This window comes from Drosophila ananassae, chromosome 3L (assembly GCF_017639315.1).
Source record: "Drosophila ananassae strain 14024-0371.13 chromosome 3L, ASM1763931v2, whole genome shotgun sequence".
NCBI lineage: Eukaryota > Metazoa > Arthropoda > Insecta > Diptera > Drosophilidae > Drosophila > Drosophila ananassae.
The window spans coordinates 22,125,641-22,143,103 of NC_057929.1; the positions used below are offsets into that span (position 1 = coordinate 22,125,641).

The 17,463-nt window shown below is 41.4% G+C and overlaps 1 pseudogene; it reads left to right on the forward strand.

The window, feature by feature from the left end:
• The first annotated feature begins 11,851 nt into the window (after positions 1 to 11,851).
• LOC123257242 lies at positions 11,852 to 13,271 on the forward strand (annotated as a pseudogene).
• Positions 13,272 to 17,463: the final 4,192 nt, after the last annotated feature.

The window sequence follows — 17,463 nt, forward strand, 5'->3', positions numbered from 1 at the left end:
CCAAATTCCCATGCACAAAGAATCGGTAGAATGTACAGCATTTGTCACTCCAGACGGGCAATATGAATTTTTGGCAATGCCTTTTGGTCTCAGAAACGCACCTTCAGTATTTCAACGCACAGTCATGCAAGCACTTGGAGGCCTTGCAAATACGTTTGTTGTCGTTTATATGGATGACATAATGGTGGCTACTGCAACAAAAACTGAGGCTTTGGAAAGGTTACAAATTACTCTTGATTGTCTCACGAACTCTGAGTTCTTATTCAATATAAAAAAATTTTCTTTCTTTAAGTCAACGGTTCAATATCTAGGAAATGAAGTGAGTACTTAAAAGTGAATTCGCTTAAAGTTACAGTGTTAACTACCTTGCCACCTCCTCAGTCAGTTTCTGCTTTACGCCAATTTATTGGATTAGCGTCTTATTTTAGGCAATTTATGCAAGGATTTTCCTGTTTTAAGAAACCGTTGTACCTTTTGACTTCGGAGAAGAATGATTTTGTTTGGAAATCGGAACATGAAGAAATTAGACATAAAGTTATTTCCATTTTTACACAAAAGCCGGTCTTAGTAATTTTTGATCCGAACCATCCTATTGAGTTGCATACCGATGCAAGTTCTAAGGGATACGGTGCCATCTTGTTACACAAAATCAACAACAAGTCTCATGTCGTTGAATATTTTAGTAAGGCTGCTTCTCCTGCTGAATCGCGGTATTATTCCTATGAATTAGAAACTCTTGCTATTGTTTTGTCTTTAAAACATTTTCGTCATTATTTATGGGGTAGAAATTTTGTTGTCTTCTCTGATTGTAACTCACCTAAAGCACCAAGAACTAAACTGGATATATTTCCCAGAGTGCAAAGATGGTGGGCGAATTTACAGTCTTTTACTTTTGACATGCAGTAAAAAGAAGGTAAACGAATGTCTCATGTTGACTTCTTTTCAAGAAATCTGCCTTTAGCAGAGTTGACTTGATAAATCCCAGAAAAACGAGTTAATCTGGCAGAAATATCAGACAATTGGCTTTTGGCCGAAAAGCGTAAAGATTCTGAAATTGTTAATATTGTAAATAAATTGAAAGAAAATTCTCTTGCTGAGGACAATGCTAAACCTTACGAGTTGAGAGCAGGAATATTATATCGAAAAAATCAGCGAAATGGTAGAGCTCGATCCTTATCAATTGTTCCTGGATCATTTAGGTGGTCCGTAATAAATCAGGTCCATGAGTCCATCATGCATTTTGGATGGGAGAAGACCTTAGATAAGCCCTATGACTATTACTGGTTTGATAACATGTCCAAGTACATTTGGAAGTTCTTCATAACTGTATTATGTGTAAAATGTCAGTCTTCTTCGGGTAAAGTTCAAGCAAGTCTTCATCCAATACCAAAAGAAAATGCACCTTGGCACACCATTTACATCGACATAACTGGAAAGTTGAGTGGCAAGTCTGATCAAAAGGAGTACATCGTTCTCCAGGTGGATTATTACTAAATTTGTTTATTTAACCCACACTTTTAAAATTGATGCTAAAAATTGCATAAATGCTGTCACGTCGGCTATTTCTCTGTTTGGAGTACCAAATGATAGCGGATCAGGGCAGATGTTTCGCCAGCATAAGATTTAGTGAGTTTTGTTTACAACAAAAAATTAAATTGCATTTGATTGCGACAGGTGCAAGTAGAGCAAATGGTAGAGCAAATATTAACTGCCGTTGAAACTAGCAATCGATCTTGGCAAGATGCCTTAGGAGTGACAAAGGCAAGCCCTTTAGAATTGTTTATAGGTAAAGTTGCCCGCCCATAGAGATTGAATCCTGCGATATGGTAGAAGAGGTCGACTTGGCTGAAGTTAGAGCACGAGCAGGTCAAAATATTTTAGCTGCAGCAGCATATAACAAGGAGCAATTTGATAAAAACAAGGCTAGAGTTGTAGGATGCAAGGTTGAAGACTTCGTATTGTTAAGAAATGAAGAGAGGCATCAAACAAAGTTAAGTCCAAAGTTTAAGGGGCCTTTTCAAATAACTGAATTGTTAGAGGGGGATAGATATATGCTCAGGTCTTTGACAAATAATAAAAAAAATATAAATGTGCTCCTGATGACATAAGAAATATGCCAGGTGGACAAATACCAGTTGAATTTGAAAGTTGTAATAAGGATTTAAGTAATGAAAAAATTGTAACAGAAACTGTTGAAAGAGAAAGTAATGAAAAAGACACTGTTGAAAGAGACAGTAATAAAAGTATGTAAAGAGAAACAGTTGAAAGAGACAGTAATGAAAAGGACACTGCTGAAAGAGACAGTCATGAAAAAGAGAAACTGTTGAAAGAGACAGTATTGAAACCATGTAAAGAGAAACTGTTGCAAATGACAGTACAGGTGCCTTAGTACAGTACAGGTGCCTTGATAATGTAAAAATGGCTATGTCAAAGAAAAAAATTTGTATTAATTAAGAAAGAAAACACTGAAATATGAAGATGTAATTTGTAATGAAATTTATAACGTTAGATGAGAAATGAGAAGTTATATTTGAATGAACTGTTATAAGTTGATTGAATGGTAACAAAACATTTTTGAAAAATTCGTGTGGAAGTTGGTATGAGTGTATGGGTATGCTAATGTCATCCTGTCATGTTCCATACAAACGGAAACGTTGGTTAAATTGTAATCCCTAAATAATCCCCATCTGTAATCCCTGCTAGAAATTTTACGTAACTTGGTATTAAGTTGAAAGATATTTTACTGATAACAAAACTACAAATAAGAAAATATTGATGTTTACTCATATTTGTATCAAGAATGAGTGATAAGACTAACCGATAAGACTTCAACAAGATTAAATTCTTTAAATTATGTTGAGATGAGTTGCATGAGCGTAATATAGTCCCAATAGATTCTGTTTTTGACAGATCAGCAATTTTCAGACGCTTCTTCAAAATCTACTTTGGGTCTGGAGTCTGGATGTGGAACTATTGGATCTACTGCCGCAAGCCGGGAGAGATGCTGCGGAGAGGAGCAGAGGTGACCTGCCAGGAGATGGAGGCTCTGCATCATAAGGTGAATGCTGCAGCGTGGAATGAGGATGGCACCATTATGACGCTGGAGTCAGTGGAGAAGCGTTTGCGTGAGCGGTTCACCGCGCTTCAAGAAGAGTTGGAGGAGCTTAACTTCAGCGAGATCGGGAGTGAGCTTTATTGGAGATTCTCGCAGCTGGTGAAGATTGCCAAGAAATCCATGAGAATCGCTGCCCACTCCACACTTCTCGACGGTGCCGGTGTCTCACCCATGCCATACAATCCAGCCCCATCCTTACCACCGTTGCCAATGCCAACATTTAGCGGCGGCTATGTTGACTGGCCGAATTTCTTTGCCCTTTTTAAGACCACGATTGACAGCCATCCTCACCTAACAAAAATGGAAAAGCTCCGGTGGCTCATTTCATGCCTGCGCGAGTCAGCCTTGGAGACGGTGAGAGCACTGGAAATTTCTGACGCGAACTACGATGTGGCTCTTGACCTATTGCGCAATCGGTTTAGTAATCGGCGATTAATTTTCCAGTCTCACATCAACGAGATCCTGCAGCTTCGTGTGGTAGAGCCAGGTTCTGTTGCTACGTTGCGGGAGCTTTCGAATCGGTTCAATGGGCAAATGCGGGCTCTCATGAGTTCCGGATCAGCTGCCGTGATCCAAGGATGCTTGCTCATCTAGATTGTCCTTCAGAATTTGGATCCTGCCACAAAACCCAAGTGGGAAGACACTCTCGCCGGAAACAACGACAGCCTACCGTCTTGGGAGTCCATGGCACGATTCTTGGAGCAAAGGTGCCGGACTCTTGAATGCGCCTTTTCTTTGGCTGCGTATCCACCAGCTAACCAAGTGGGCCGAGGGAGATCTTCGAATAACCGATCGTCGTGCATGGTTATTAACGCCCGTCCAGCTCTATGCGCCCTGTGTGGTGTCCAAGCTTCATTGCCTTGCCACTTAGCTTTGTATGTTTGGAGGATGGTCATTTTGCACGCGGATGTTCAGCTGCCCGTTGCCCAAAGTGCAATCGCCGACATCATGCTTTGTTGCACCATTGCGGGCAGCTGCCCAGCTCTAACAATTCCCCACCACTACGAGACTTGGTTTCCGCCGCTGGTGTTGCCGTTGCTACCCCACCTTCCCAGTCAATCAACACGGTCTTGACGCAGGATCGCTATACTGAAGTGCTTCTGCCAACCGCCAATATCTTCATCCGTGGTCGATCAGGTGCTTTCCTGCCTTGCAGAGTGTTATTGGACTCTGGTTCACAAGTTCACCGTATCTCATCGCGGCTGGCAAGTCAACTTCAGCTTCGTCGCACCAAAAGCTGTCGCCGGTCTCGGCGGCACTGAGTTTGCTACGGATGGATCCTCCGTTAATGTGCGTGTGAAGTCTCGACTAACCACATATTGTGCGAACCTAGAGGAGGTTATAGTGTCTCATATTGCGGACTGTCAGCCCAGCCTTAAAATTGATATTTCGAAATGGAAGATTCCTCACGGCATAGCGCTGGCTGATCCCAACTTCCACCGACCGCAGGGTGTGGACCTGATAATTGGAGCCAGCCTGTTCTTCAACCTATTGTCAGTTGGCCAAATCCAATTAGGTCACTGCCTCCCAGTTGCCCAAAATACACTATTTGGATGGGTGCTTTCTGGACGCAATGGACTATCGCGGGAGGCTGGATTGCCCTATGCAGAAGGAGAAGAGGAGAAGAATCAACGTTCCGGACCCCCTGCACTCGTTAGGAGAACTCAATTCCCGCATTGGTCTATTGGGGGGAGCAATGCATGGTCAAGGGATTGGACGAAGTTGGTGTGCCTTTTTCGCTCTGAGAGTTCTTAATCTTCTTAATGAAACTACGCAACCCGTGGAATATCCCTTAAAAGATGTGTCTGCTGCCCTTCCAAAATTGTTATTGAAGGCCCACCTTCCAATAGGGGGGAGGATTTTGGGCTAAGCAGCCACCAGATAGGCTAATTAAAATATTGGTAATTTGTTTATCTGCAGCGGCATTTAATCTTCTGTTTTGTCTCCCAGATTCGCATGCACTTTGTTGTCATTTTGTAGCGCATGAGCTTTTGGGAGCTTTGGAAGAGCTTCTGCGCCAAAGCGGTTCTTCTTCTTGTTGTATTTTGGGAGTTGTTATTGACGGGCCGCTATTTGTTTTACTGTGCGGAATTAGTTCAATAAATTGAATATAAACAATTGAGTCTCGTCTTTAATTCGGCCGCTATCAAACAATAGCTTTTACTTAAATTCTATTACAAGGTAATACAAGGTAATAGAATTTAACTTAAATTCTATTTTTAGAAAGAACGGTTAATTTTCCAGACAAACCTAGTATGACAAAAAGAAGTTTGGACAATTTAGAAGCGATTTTTTTACTTTTCCTACATTTTTGTTGTTATGACTTTTTTTATTTTTGGCCTATGGGCGCAACCACTGTGCAGTGTAATGTCGCTGTCGCCGAGTGTGGTTTGGTGGTAAAGATAGAAAGAAGAAGGGACGACGCAGGCAGTGACACTTGAAGGTCGTCGTGTGTGCAAAACCGAAACTCGCTGTGTAATACGATGTCGGAGAATAACGGTGCTGCAACATATATACAATAATATAAGCTGCTACCTATCAGCAAAGCTTCGGCTCTGCCAGAAGTTAGCTTTCCTTTCTTATTTTTTTGTAAACTTTTTTCCTTTTTGTTTTCGTTAGATTGTTTTCCTTTTCTTTAAATTTTTGTAATTTTTTACTCGGCGGCTAAGTCGAGTAGCAAGATTTCTGCTCCCTGTTTAGGGCGACTATTGACAGTCATCCGCACTTGACCAAGATGGAGAAGCTCAGGTGGCTAATTTCTTGCCTATGGGACTCAGCCCTGGAGACTGTGTGAGCGCAGGAGATTACTGAGGTTAACTATGATGTTGCCCCTGATCTTTTGCGATACCGTTTCAGTAACCGACGATTAATCATCCAGGCTCACATCAACGAGTTTCCTGGAACAAAGGTGCCGTACCATTGAACCTGTGGCCTTAGCTCCGCATCTGCCAGATAATCAGGTGGGCCGTCGTAGACATCGGTCAATGTTTGCCTATCTAGCATATTTGAAATGCCACCTATTCACGTATTCTGTGTAACATTGTGGCAGTTGTGGCGTCCCACATCACAACCTCGCCTGAACATCGGTGTATTCTACTAAAAGGTTCCTGCAAGAGTGGCTCCCATTCACTTGAGCGCCAGCTGGATCGTCATCCAAATTTAAGGACCCATCATGCTTCGTTCATCAAGAAATACTTGGATCTGGGTCACATGTCTCTGGTGCCGCAGGAATTGCGAGGTAAGTGCCAGCATTTCCTTCCCTATCGAAGACCGAAGCGATTGAGATAATGCTCAGACATCGAGCCTGTTGAACAAGGGTCAGTTTCAATTAAGGAAATGGTGCTCCAACATCCCGAGATTTTGGAAGGCATACCCGAAGGTGATAGAGAGTCATACTTAAAATTTGACGATGGCAGTCCCTTTGTGTTCAAGCATTGAACACGATAAAAATTCCAAACATAGAATGTAAGAGATCGGACCCATGGGAATAAGTGATTAACAGCATGGTTTGAAAGACGATCTCCTGCAGTCTAACCAAATATTTATGTGGTGCACTTGAAGCACTTAAGAGAGGGTCACATAGCATGTCAGCGTGCAGTCCGTTGATAAGTAGTTTTAAATAGATTTAAGATTTTCATGTATGTTTCTTGTAAGAGAAATGTAAGAAATAAAAACAGTTTTAAAAAGGAACTCATTGGAGTATCACGAATATTTACGGGGCTCCTCTTAACATTTGGTCCATCGAGACACCCTGACGTTTTCCCCCCTGTGGTAAGAGACTCGGGTTTAAAAAACTGGCACCTATAAGTGGCTGTAGAAAAAATTAAATTTCTCAGCCCAGGGTAGCTAAAAAATAAGGCTGCGATCTGAGTAAAAAAGAGCTCAGTTTAAATATCGTAGTCCTCTGTTGTTTCCCCCCAAGAGGTAAGGAACACAGAGAATAAAATAATATAAATGCCAATGAGCATAATTGAATAGAAATGAAAAACAAAAATTTATAAATATTTTTGTTTCCTTCTACAAAGGAAAAAATCGCGATTATAGAAGACCAGGTGCGTCTCACCCGGCAAGTAGATGCGCTTCTCGCAAAAAATTCTTATTTAGAAGTGGATAGGGATTCACTTAAAAACATCGAGCTTCGAGCCTGTACGAACCATAATCATTTGGTTCAACTTGGTGCTGTAGAGCACGAATATTTTACAAAAAATCATTTCGATAGCATGCTATCAAAATTCAAGTCCGCTAAGGAAAAAATTAAAAAAATTATTGGCCAGGATGAGCTATTTTCTAGGCTTGAGGGTGCCATAAAGAATCTCGAGGATTACCTCGAGCAAACTTATATAGAAATCCAGGAAAGGAAAGCTGAAACCTTTCCGATAAGAGTTAAAAAATTAAAAATGTTTCTCAGCAGAGTAGAAACGGTGTCCGATCTAATAAATATTGAAGGGCTTAATAATAAAGATATGCCCAAAATAAAAGAGCTCAGAGAAGACGTGGAAACACACATTGAGCTCATGAATAAAAAAATCGAAGTGGGTCGATTAGAAAAGGTAGAAGGTAGTAATCCTAAAATCGACGAACTACCTACCCTAACAAAAATTGAGGTTCCCAGTTTCTTTGGAAACTCCAAAGATTGGGACCATTTTTATGAATTATTCAAGGAGCTTGTGCATTCAAGAATGGATTTAAGCCCATCCTTGAAGCTAAGCTACCTTAAAAGTGCTCTAAAAGGGGAAGCACGAAATGTGGTCTCCCATTTATTGCTTTGCTCAGGCAATAATTATGATGCAGCCTGGGAGTTGCTCATAAAAAGGTATGAGAATAATCGAAAAATATTTTCAGACCAATTGAATCGCCTGATTGATCTTCCAAAAATAAATTTGGACTCATATAGGCATTTAAAAAATACAATTGATTCTATAAATGAATCAATTTATATGATGCGTCTCAAAGCAAATCTGACCGAAGAATCAGATTGCATTTTTGCGCATATTATTATAAAGAAATTTAATATTGAGGCTCTGCAACAATATGAGGGCCAAGTAAAAAAGTCAAATGACATTCAAAATTTGAAAGATGTCATAGAATTTTTAGATCAACGGCTTAGTTCGTTGACATCAGTTGGAAATGAGTTACCAACTAGAAAAATAATGCAAAATAGTCACACAAATAACCAAGCATGCCCGATGTGCAAAATGCCCGGGCATCGAAAAAACGGAACTCATTGGAGTATCACGAATATTTACGGGGCTCCTCTTAACACTTTGCAAAGACTCTTGAATCTCATGGGATCCTTCTACTGGAACCAGGAGATCTACACTATCTTCCGTCGCTCGGTTTTATGACCCGATGGGCTTAGTAAGACCTGTCGTCACCTGGGCAAAGATCCTATTGCAGAAGCAGTGCCGAGAAAATTTGTCATGGGATGAAAGCCTTCCTCAATCCCTTATCTCCGAGTGGTTGCAATTCTGTTCCAGTTTTAACCAAACTCAGCGAATTAAGTTTCCTCGCTTAGCATTCCCTGCCAAGATAGGTTGAAGGTTCACGGTATATGTATTGTAAGGGTCTGATTGTCGGCTGTTATGCTCAAAGAGTGGCACCCATTTAAACTCAGACAATACCGAAGCTAGAACTATCTGGAGCTGAGTTACTAGACTGATGGCTAAAGTTGCTGATCTTGAAAAATATAAAGGAGATTATTATTGTTGGTGTGACTCCTCGGTTTCCCTATCCTGGATTCAAGATGAACCTGCTCGATTTAACGTGTTTGTTTCTAATCGCGTCTCTTCCATACAGAAACTTACCAAGGCAATGAAATGGCGTTATGTTCCTCCTGCTTTTAACCAAGAGGTTCTCTTCCCACTGAGCTATTGAACTTCCAGCTTTGGTCCTAAGGCCCTCCATTTCTTCGTGGTTCGTGACGCAATGTCAAAGTTTGTCAACTCATTTCCCGCCCTACAGAGAGTATTCGCTTACATTTAAAAATTTTGCCGCCGCATCAGTCACGATGGGATTTCTGTCCATTTGTCCAACCCATCTGCTGTTGTGCGTCGTCCAGCTTACCGAGTTTAAGGAAAAGATAAGCTTACTAAAATCGCGCAGATTTGTTTCGCCCTCAAGCCCGCTTGCCTCGCTTGCTCCTTTTGCGGATGAATCTGGTTTGCTTCGTGTTGACGGGCGATTGCGGAAATCTGCGCCGGATTTCGATGGACGTCATCCGATTATTCTTTCCAGAGGCAACAAAGAGATCTCGCCAATAGAAATGCGGCGGGAATTGGAGAAAGTTCACGGCGAAAACAGAGGAACGAAGGATTAACAGCAGGAGGCGAGATTTGCTGGGATTAACGGGCGTCTCTGGCACTATATAAGGAGGGCCCCTGGAGCAAATCGGGAGCGAGTCTTCTAGAGAAGCTGGAAGAGTTGAGTGAAAGCCCCCGTGGGTAAGTCTAACATTCAAGCGAGAAAGTTTCTTTGGAGGAATTAGGAGAATAGGCAGAAGGGCCCCCCGTGGGTATGTCCGACAGTCTCAAGTGCGGGATTTAAAGTGAGTGCGCAAGAATCTGCGATCCGTGGCTCATGGACCCCTGTGGGTAATTCCACCGGGTCATCGAAGGAGTAGAAATCAAGGAGCATGTGGGAAAAAGATCAAGGATCCGCGGCGAAACTAAAGCCCAAGGGTAAATCGAGTCGGGTTGGTTTATTCCCGACAGGTATCCTGGTGTCATAGCAATAGCGACGGATCGGTCTGGCGTACGCATTGTCGATTCCTGACCGTTACGACCGGGTGTGATCCAGTAAAGCGAGGGTTAGCCAGCTCGGGAACTCGACCCCAACAGTGAAACCAAACAGGGACACCCCGGTCAAGCCAAGAGACTCCTGATCCAGGCGCTGGGGCGAGTTAAAGGAGACGCGACGCCAAACCTCTGGTCAGCCATAGATCCAAGGGAGCGTAAGCACGCAGGTGTTTGGAGGCAAGGTGCAAACACAACCGGGGGCGTGTTCTGTAGGGTAGGCAGCCCTTTCGTGCCCTGATCCGGCGGCCAGGCACCAAGAAGCGTATCCCGCCCGGCGTATGCCTGGGAGGTGAGCCTATTGGTCTGCTAACACGGATTGGGTGCCGGCCACGGCGAAAGGGAGCAGCGACAGCGGCAGGAGAGGGGCAGCATAGCCCCGCAAATGGAACATGTGAGTGCAAACAGAGGGAACCGCGCCGAACCGGAGCCAGGCACCAAGACCACACGTCCAGCTGGGCGAAAGCTTTGGGGGGCGTGTGTATTGGCACCAACCCGGAACGGCGACCGGGGAACGACGGGAGGACGAGCAGTCCGGTGAGATTCACCCTTTGTAATCATTATAAAAATAAAGGGGATATTTGTGAAACGAAGCACCTTGTGTTATTTCTGGGATCCGGCAATCACGTCGAATCTATAAATTCGATGGAACGATCCACAAACTCTGTGAGCTAGCCGCGGCATTTGAAGCGAGCACCAATCAGCAAAAACAGTTCGTTACTGTACATTGAGGCAGTTGTGGCGTTTCACATCATACATCGTCAACCTGGCCTGAACATAGATGTCTCCACATGGAAGCTTACCGCCATTTTAGTTCTAGCTGATCCGAAGTTCCACAGAGCCCAGCGTGTGGATTTGCTGATTGAAGCAAGATTGTTAGGAGAATCCTACGCACAGATTTTGCGGCGGTTCCATTCACTCGAGCGCAAGATGGATCGTCATCCGAATTTAAGGACCCAATATATGTCGTTCATCAAGGAGTACTTGGACCTGGTCACATGTGTCTGGAGCCCAGGAATTGCAATGTAAGTGCTAGTACTTCCTTTCCCATCACTGCGTCCTGAAGGAAGACAGCTCCACTACTAAGCTGAGACTTGTGTTCGATGGTTCGGCTGCTACATCCTCTGGTTATTCCCTCAATGGTGTCCTGATACCTTGCTTCGGTTTCGGTCTCACCTTGTAGCGTTGACTGGAGACATTTGCAAAATGTACCGCAACGAAGACTGAAGCGATTGAGATAATAGCTCAGACATCGAGCCTGTTGAACAAGGGTCAGTTTCAATTAAGGAAATGGTGCTCCAAGATCCCAGAGGTTTTGGAAGGAGTACCTGAAAATGATAGGGAGTCATACTGGAAATTTGACGATGGCAGTCCGTTCACAAAGACTTTTGAATTAGCATGGTATCCTTCTGCTGACTTTTTGCTGTTTTCCTTTGAAGCTCTTCAGCCCACCGCCAAACCAACCAGGAGATCTATACTATCTTCGGTTTTATGACCCAATGGGCTTAATAGGTCCTGTCTTACCAGGGCAAAGATCTTATTGCAGAAGCTGTGCAGAGAATATCCCTTCTCTCCGAGTGGTTGCTATTCTTTTCCAGTTTTGACCAAGAGAATTAAGTTTCCTCTTTTAGTCATTCCCTGCCAAGAAAAGTTGGAGGTCCACGGATTCTGCGACGCTAGCTTGGAAACGTATGGAGCTTGCGTATATGTATTGTCAGGGTCTGATTGTCGACTGTTATGCTCAAAGACTCGAGTGGTACCCATACAGACTCAGACAATATCGAAGCTGAAACTATCTGGAGCTGAGTTATTAGAAAGACTGATGGCTGAACCCATCTGGTGTTATACATCGTCCAGGTTACCGAGTTCATGGAGTTTGTTCCACCCTAAAGCCCGCTTGCCTCGCTTGCTTCTTTTGTAGATGATGCTGGTTTGCTTCGTGCTGACCGGCGGTGGCACTCTGCGTTGAATTTTGATGGACGTCATCCGATCATTCTTCCAAGATGCCATCCAGTCAATACGGCTATAGTGATTAGCTTTCATTAAAAGAACCTGCACTCTGGCCTCGGGCGCTAATTGCGAAAATCCGTACCCAATATTGGCCCATTGGGGGGAAGAAGACCGTTTCAAGGGTTTTAAACAAATGCATACGTTGATTTCGAGCTAAGCCTCGTCAAGTATGTCATGGCTGATCTTCCGACCGAGATAGTTATAATATTTTATTTTTTCTTTTTTTGTGGGTTTATTATGTTAGTAATTATAATATACCAATCTGGCAACCTATATCTACTCAGAGAGAGCGAGCTATAAATCTTTTACTCTCTTATGAACATACATATTTATAAGCATAAACATGTGAACTTGAGTTTTAGTTCTATCAAATCACTTGGATGCACCTAACCACTTCTGTTACTGGAATATACGAACATTATTCCCAACAAAAGGTTATGGGCCCAGAAGCGCCGGTCATTCGGAGTGAAGTGAATTGGCGAAATTTAAACTGAAATATAAATTTGCTAAAGGAGCTCAAAGTATAAAAATTGTTGAATTTACCAAAATGAGTGTGTCTCTGCAAATTGAGAAACTCGGTGATAATAACTATAATATGTGGCGTATGGTCATGCGCAGTGTGTTAATAACCTCTGATCTATGGGACATTGTCAGTGGTAAACTTAAAAGACCAACAGACTCAACGGACTCTGCGGTGTGGTATAATATTGACCAAAAAGCGTTAGCTTCAATTATACTGAATATAAAACCGTCTCAGCTGATGCATATTAAATCTTGCAGAACGTCCTCTGAAGCGTGGCTTAAACTCAAAGAAATTTACATGTCCAGTGAGAAAAGTTCAACTCTACCAAAAACTTTTGCGTCTGAACATAAGCCAAGGTGGTAATGTGGGTGAATATGTAAACTCATTTGTTGAAATCACAGACAAATTGGCCGAATTAGATATTAATATCAAAGACGAGTTGAAAGTTATAATGATGTTGACTAGTTTGCCAAATAATTTTGAAAACTTTGTTGTGGCAATCGAAACACGTGACAAATTACCATCATTTGAAAACGTAAAACTGAAACTTCTAGAAGAAGGGGCGCGAAGAGAAGAAAGAGATGAACGAGATCGAACAAACGAAACGGTTTACTCACATGTGCATGCAAAAAATCATGAAGATCAAAGAAAAATTGATAGAAGAGACAAAATCCAAAAAAACCGCAAAAAGAATACAGATAAGGGTGACGACCGAGATCACGCCAGAATACCGTTTGAGGGCAAGTGCTACAATATGGCCACCGTGCCAACGAGTGTCGAAGCAAACCAAAGAATGAGAGAGATAAAGAGCAGCAATCAAATAATTGTCTAATGCACTCTCAAAGCGGCGTTGTCAGCCATAAATTTGATACATGGTGTGTTGACAGTGGAGCTACCTCTCATATGTGTTGTGTAAAAAGCATGTTTAAAATTCTCAAAAGCAAAAAATCAATTATTATGTTAGCAGATAAAAAATATATAGAGTCACCAGGTATTGACACAGTAACGTTCAAAATTAAAGGTATAGATATTGAACTCCGAGATGTGCTGTATGTTCCAGATTTGCAAATGAATTTTTTGTCAGCGTGCAAAGCAGCTGAATGGGAGAACTTTATAACATTTGGGCACAACGAAGCTGTAGTAAAGAACAAACATGGAAAAACAATGCTAACCGCCGTTCGAGACAAAAATTTATACACGTTCAAAACAAAAATGCAAAGCAATGCGGTTTATATGTTGAACGAAAATGCGATAAAATGGCATAATAGGTTTGGACACTTAAATTTTCAAAGCCTACAAAAATTAGAAAATGATAAACAAGTGACTGGAATGAATATCAAAAACATTAGCGTAAATATAAATTGCGATACATGCAACAAAGCTAAGATATGTGCAAAACCATTTCCACAAAAAGCAAATCGATCGACCAAAGAATTACTCGAAATAATCCATACCGACGTATGTGGACCAATGAACTCCAAATCATTAGGAAATAATCGCTATTTTGTTACATTTATAGATGACTATTCGCGAATACACATTTATTTTATGCATACGAAAAATGAAGTTTTTAATAAGTTCAAGTCATTTAAAACTTACGTAGAATGCCAAACGAACAAACGAATAAAATGCTTGCAAAGTGACAATGGTCGAGAATACATAAATAGAGATTTTGAAAATTATTTAAATGAATGCGGAATTAAAAGACAATTAACTATCCCTTATACACCCCAGCAAAACGGTGTTGCTGAACGCGCAAACCGTACAATTATTGAAATGGCAAGGAGCCTAATAACTCATGCAAAAATCGGAGAATTTTTATGGGCAGAAGCGGTGCAAACAGCCGCATATATTAGAAATAGATGTCCAACGAGAGCTTTAGATGGTTGTACTCCATTCGAAATATGGTACAAACGCAAGCCATCAGTAAAGCATTTTCGAATCTTCGGATCTAAGGTTTTTGCCTTAGATAAAACTGTAAAAAATAAACTCCAGGCTAGAGGCAAAGAATACGTTTTTGTTGGCTACTCTTATACAGCAAAGGCATACCGCCTATATGACAAAGATAAACGCACAATAGTGGAGAGAAGAGATGTACAATTCGATGAAGGTGAGTTTTCCAATAAACAACCTGAAAATCATAATACTAATGACTTCGCAACAAACATCATTCGTTTTGAGTCCAAACCAGCAGAAAATGAAATAGCTATGACTGATGAACCTGATGAGCCTGAAGATGACGTGGAGGAGCCCGATCATTATAGCATTAGCAGTAGCAGCAGTTTGGACAACACCGATGATGGAGAGAGATTTGTAAGCGCAAGTGAACCAGAATCTGATGAAGAAGATGTGAGCGAACAAGGTCGAAGATGCCCTGGCAGACCAAAAATCGTAAGAAATGGGCAGCCTGGAAGACCTAGAAAAGAGTATCAGGTATTAAACAATCTAAACTCTTTTGAAGATTTCGAAACACCGAAATCCGTAACGCAACCCCTAGACAGCGAATACAAAAGGGACTGGCAAAAATCGATGCAATCTGAATATGACGCTCTAATCGCTAATAAAACGTGGACATTGGTGGATCCACCTCATGGTATAAAGCCAATCGGCTCAAAATGGGTTTTTCGCATCAAGAGAAACAGAGAAGGCGAAATAGAGAGATTTAAATCCCGCTTGGTTGCCAAAGGCTGTGGGCAACAATTTGGTGTGAATTACTGGGAAACATACTCTCCAGTTATAAGGTACGAGACAATTCGCATGTTATTAGCTATCGCCGTGGAAAAACAATTATTCATGCACCAAATAGATGTCTCTAATGCATACCTTAACAGCAAGCTAGATGAAGATGTCTACTTAACACAACCACAAAATTTTGTCAACAAGAACAATCCCCAAAAAGTTTGGAACTGCAAAAAGCAATTTATGGACTCAAACAGTCCGGACGGGCCTGGAATGACACTCTAAATGAGGCATTAAAAGCTATTGGTTTCCAACGCTGTAAAAACGAAGCATGCCTATACACACGAAAGCAGCAAAAGGAGTACAGTTACATTGCAGTCTATGTAGATGATCTCATCATAATTTGTCCAAGTGAGGATCAAATTGAAGAAATTAAAAAGCTGATTTCCCTTAAATTCGATATGAAAGACGGAGGACCATTAAGCTATTTTCTTGGAATGGAAATAGAGCGAGATGGCAAGCAGGGCAAAATACGGCTAAATCAAAAAAAAATACATTCTAGCACTTTTGGAAAAATTTGGTATGGAAAATTGCCGAACCGCGTCAACTCCGCTTGACTCTGGTTTCCAAACTCAATGCCCGAACGAAAGTTGTAAAAAGGTAAATATAAAAACTTATCAATCACTAATTGGTTCGCTTATGTATGTGGCAGTTATAAGCCGATCTGACATTTTGCACTCTATAAGCAAATTGTCGCAAAGAAACACAGACCCACACGTGGAACATGAATCTGCAGCGAAGCACGTATTACGCTACCTTTCTGGAACCGTAGATCTGAGTCTTCACTACTGCAAATCCGATGGCTCAGTCGATGGCTTTACCGACGCTGATTGGGCAAATGACAAGCTGGACAGGAAATCATACTCAGGGTACACATTTTTCATGTCTGGAGGCGTATTTTCTTGGGCGTCAGCAAAGCAGAGCGTAGTCGCCTTGAGCAGCACAGAGGCTGAATATATTGCAATGGCAACGGCAGCTAGGGAAGCTGCATATCTCCAGAAGCTACTGACAGAACTTGAGTGGCCAAATATATATCCCATGACTATAAATTGTGACAACACCAGTGCGCAGCATATCGCAACAAATCCTGTCCAACATAAACGTACTAAACACATAGATATTAAATACCATTACATCAGAGAAAAAGTCAAGTTTAATGAAATATCTTTAAAATATGTAAATACTGAAATGAATGTCGCAGACTTACTAACAAAGAATTTATGTAAACAGAAACACTGCGAATTCGTTAGACAACTTGGTCTATATTAAAAATTTCAATATTCAGATTATTATATTATGATTAAGCAAAAGTGTTGAATTATGTTAGTAATTATAATATACCAATCTGGCAACCTATATCTACTCAGAGAGAGCGAGCTATAAATCTTTTACTCTCTTATGAACATACATATTTATAAGCATAAACATGTTAACTTGAGTTTAGTTCTATCAAATCACTTGGATGCACCTAACCACTTCTGTTACTGGAATATACGAACATTATTCCCAACAATTTGTATATTTATTATTAATTTTATATATTTGTACTACGCTTGGACTTTCAGCCCGCTTAGGTGTGCCTCCTTTTCCTTCTTCGTGACGACGGCACAAAATCACGGCACGGCAAACACTGGCGTCACAAAATCCACTACCTTGCTTGTGCCGCCCATCGGATAGCGGCGCTAGTTTCGCCGCAAATCATACGCCGCATTTACATAACTCTTCTTAAGCGGAACTTGTTTCAATAATATACAAAAATTTTGTTTATTATACATAAAATATTTTACTTTTGATTACACAGGCCGTAAATTTCAGATTTTGTTTTCCTCCACGCAAAATTTAAACTGCTCCATAATCTTTATGCTCCACTGAACCAAAGTCCAGAATAAACATAAGTTCCACTTTCTTAGCACTTTCTTAACATAATCCCGTATCCCTATATTCTTTCCAGTATCACTCGAGGGTCCTTCTTCATTTCATTCGTTTGGAATAATATGCCGTTGGATCTGGCAACAGCTAACAGCACGAAGACTACACTTTTTCGCCTATACCAACCATTAGTTAATTTTTCGGAACACGTTGGTTCCCGAAAACTGGTCCTCCTATGCCAACTTGTCCTGTTGTCGTGATTTCTTCGATAACCTCTAGTTGTCTCTATATCTTCGTTTCTACTGCCTGGTCCATCTTTTTGACGTGTTGAATTTTCTCGCCCATGTCGCAACATTTAATTACTGCCAGTTGCCTCTATCATACCCAATCAACCGAATATAAAAAAACATTCATGA